The following is a 4,268-nucleotide window of genomic DNA, read 5'->3' as shown; positions in this document are numbered from 1 at the left end:
ATTGGGGATGGGGGAGGAAGGCCCCATTGCTGGTTTTGCCTCATTTCTTGATGAAAAGCCCAGCTGAAGCAAAGAACATGGAAGAGAGGGCACGATGGCTGCCATTTACAAACTCTGTGTGTCGATTTGGTCCCCAGCATGGGATTCCACACACAGCTGGCAAGATATGAAACTTCAGGCACACTTATGATTACTGTCAGCACTAACAATCTCCATCTGAGAAAGACACAAAAAGAAAGGGAATCGTAGGTAAAAGAAAACATAGCCATGTTTTTTTTTTTTCCCCCACTTGTATACTTAAGGGCTTATGATTTCTTTCTCAACTCAAGGAAAGAATGAACCATCTTAAATATTATCATCCTGGAAAATCGATGAGTAAGTGTCTGAGGGCTAAAAGGCATGGAAATGTGATATTATTTGATAAAAATTTCCTGAAGTCTGCATTCAGGAATGTGACAGTCCCACATGGATCCCAGGCAGCTGTCATGCTGTATAACTTTATATAAAACCAAATATGAAGCTTGTCCAGGTAACTCATCAGTGATTATCATGTTGAGATAGTAATGTCTTCACCAAGGGTGCTATCTCCTTTGTCTGTTGACCCAACCTCAGCCACCATTCCTGATCCTCAATGGCAGAAGGGGACATCGAAGAGAGACAGGTGGAGTGGAGGGGTGGGGAGTAGAAAACTGAGGGTTCAGAAAAAATGCTCTTGAAAAGGACAATCACTGAGAAGGTGACTTGCAGACTAAATTATGGAGCATAGGTTTTACCCACCAGGAAGATGCGGATAGGGCTTCCCAGGTGGCTCAGTGGTAAAGAATCTGCCTGCCAATGCAGGAGATGTGGGTTTGATCCCTGGGTGAGGAAGATCTCCTGGAGAAGGAAATGGCAACCCACTCCAGGTATTCTTGCCTGGGAGATCCCATGGACAGAGGAGCCTGGCAGGGTACAGTCCATGGGGTTGCAAAAGAGCCAGACATGACTTAACGACTAAACAGCAACAAGATGTGGATAAGTACTGAAGAATTTTATTCAGGGAGTGATAAATAGATACACGTTAAAATCACTCCAACATCCACTGAAGCACAGATTAGAGGATGGGGTGGTGATGGGGGTTCTGATGACAGTAGGTCTTCGTATGCTTTTCTGTGTTTGAATAGGAACATAGCTTCTGGAGAGGGTCTTCCCTGGTGCCTCAGTGGTCAAAGAATCTGCCTGCAATGCATGAGGCATGGGTTCCATCCTTGTGTTGAAAAGATCCCCTGGGAGAGGGCATGACAACCCATTCCAATATTTTTGCCTGGAGACTCCCCATGGACAGAGGAGCCTGGCAGGCTACAGTCCATGGAGTTGCAAAGAGTTGGACATGAGTGAAGCGACTTAGCATGGCACAGCACAGCTTCTGGAAAACATACAAGTCCTTGTTTAAAGTCCAGTCTGTTTTGCTCTAGTGCTCAGTTTCTAGGACCTGAACGAACTCACAGGCAATTTGCTAATGAAAGAATAAGGTCAGTACTGAACCCAGTTTTGGCACCTTCCTGAATGGCTGACACCCCCGCACCCCTGCATTCCCCTCTACCCAACCAGCAAGGACTCTTGCTGGCTTGGGCTGCTACCTGGTTTCCAACTAGCTGTCTGTCTCCCCTGAATGTGATGGGCAGGTTTGGGGGCAGCTTCCCCGCCTGCCCAACAGGACGCCCCTGGTACCTGGGCTGGTGGGGGTTGGGGGGTGTGTGACACACCCCAGAAAGTAGCAGAATTCATGCAGCTTGAGGTCAGCTTTACAGAAGAAGGAGACAGAGAGAAGCTGGCAGAGAAATTGCCTCCCATCCCCCACCCCCGCCATCTTTCCTGTGATGCCATGGTTCCCAGTGACCCAGAGTCAAGGTGATGCTGTGGCTATCTTGGTAACAGCCTTCGATTTGTTCCCTCTTTCCTTGATTCATTCTGCTTTTCCCTTCATTCACGCAAGCCTCCACAGGATGAGCTTTGCCTCAGGGCTCTGTTTTCCAGGGAAGTCAGCCAGAATAACAGCAGCAAACCGACCCAGATATCATTTTGGTTCAGTGGTGGGTTTTCCTTCACAAGGGAAGCCAGCATAGATAAGGGGAGTGGAATTATAGCCTCCAACAGGAGAGCTTTTAGCTCAGTTGCTGCCCAAGCGGCAAGAGCCCTTTGACTGCATTTTGAGAGAATTGAGATGAATAACCCCGTCTGGGGCTACCTCCTTCAAAGTTGCCTGTGGCTCTGGGCTGGGTCAGGTTGCCACACCTCCTGGACTCATCTTCAGGTGAGCCCTGCAGCTCAACACTCCCTTCCCATCTGCATTGTATGCATCTCCAGCTCAGCTCTAATTAGTAACCTGCTCAAGTTTTCTCCACGTAGTTGTTGTTGCATTTTAAACAGGCTGAACTGCTTGTTTGCTCTGTTCCAGTTTTGTTGTTGTTTTTGTTGTTTTTCAGTCGCTAAATCATGTCTGAGTCTTTGTGACCCCATGCATTGCAGCATGCCAGACTCCTCTGTCCTCCATTGTCTTCCGGAGTTGGCTCAAATTCATGTCCATTCAGTTGGTGATGTTATCTAATCATCTCATCGTCTGGCGCCCTCTTCTCCTTTTGCCCTCAATCTTACTGTTTTTTTTTTTTTTTTTTTTGGTAAGGACTTAGGTTACAAAGCTGCATAGGTTTGGTGTGGTCTGCCCAACCCTATTTTTCTCATAAACTGTCAGTTTAGTGCCTGATTTTTAAGAAGGTAAGGGTGTGTTCAGGTATGCTTATGTTGCAATCCAGCAAAAATGTCCAAGGACACTTTACTTTCTTTGCAAGTAAACAGGAAACAAAGACTTGTTGAGTAAAATGCATTTAAAATATTTCTTGGGTTATGGAAAGTGACTTATTCAACTTTTTTAACCTTTCTGCTTATGTCAGGGAAGATTTAAAGCTCTCACCTTGTAGCTGATTTAAAAAAAAATGGTTTGTCCACATTTGAGTTGGTTCTAATGAAATGGATGAAACTAGAGCCTATTACACAAGGTGAAGTCAGAAAGAGAAAAAGAAATACCGCCTATTAACACGTATACATGGAATCTAGAAGGATGGTGCTGACGGACCTGTTTGCAAGGCAGGGATGGAGGCGTGGACTTGAGGACAGACTCACGGACACAGTGGGGGAAGAAGGGATGATTTGAGAGAGTAGCATGGAAACGGATCCATTACCGTATGTGAAATAGGTAGCCAGTGGAAATTTGCTGTCTGATGCATGGAGCAAACCACTGCTCTGTGACAACCTAGAGGGGTGGGATGGGGTGGGTGGTGGGAGGGAGGTTTAAGAGGGAGGGGACGTATGTATACCTCTGGCTGATTCATGTTGATATCAGTATGGCAGAATCCAACACAATATTGTAAAGCAATTATCCTCCAATTAAAAATACATAAAAATTTAAAAATGCCCCCCAAAATAGAGTTTCCCCATGGCAACGGTGTATCTGTGGATAACAGGGGCTGAGTATCTTTGCCCCTCACTGTGCCCTGGGATGCTGGACTCAGTGGGTTACAGCAACTGTCACTTTTCTGCCGTCTGGCTCCCTGTCGGGTCCAGCCAGTGGGACGCAAATGAAGGGGAAGGTAGATGGGGGAAGGGTGAGGTGGGGCACCCACAGTTCTGTTAATGTTCTAGGTTTATGGGTGCCACCTAGTTCTTGCTGTGATCCTGATGGCTAGACAATTGTCTTTGAAGATTTGTGTATTTGCCAACCTTCAGTAGGTGAATGAGGAAAGCAACTCATTAACTCTTTGCTATGTTCATCCTTGACTAATAAGAAATTCATAAGAAATAGGGGAGGGAGATATTTCACTATGTCTTTAAATAAGAGTGGGACTTCCCTGGTGGCTCAGACGGTAAAGCGTCTGTCTACAATGCGGGAGACCTGGCTTCAATCCCTGGGTTGTGAAGGTCCCCTGGAGAAGGAAATGGCAATCCACTCCAGTACTATTGCCTGGAAAATCCCATGGACAGAGGAGCCTGGTAGGCTACAGCCCATGGGGTCGCAAAGAGTTGGACACGACTGAGAGACTTCACTTTACTCACTTAAATAAGAGTGAAGAACACCTCCTCTTTGGCAAATGAATATCTGGAAAAAATGACACTAAAAAATACATTTGGAAAAGTGTCATTTTGCACAAGATTCCATCTCTCTTTTGATGATTCAGAGGTATTTCAGTAGACAGCACTGTCTCAAGAGCCACAGTCACGTAACAATTATAGTA

This window comes from Bos javanicus, chromosome 20 (genome assembly GCF_032452875.1).
Source record: "Bos javanicus breed banteng chromosome 20, ARS-OSU_banteng_1.0, whole genome shotgun sequence".
Lineage (NCBI taxonomy): Eukaryota > Metazoa > Chordata > Mammalia > Artiodactyla > Bovidae > Bos > Bos javanicus.
The sequence above is the reverse complement of the archived record's forward strand: the minus strand, read 5'-3'. Positions refer to the sequence as shown.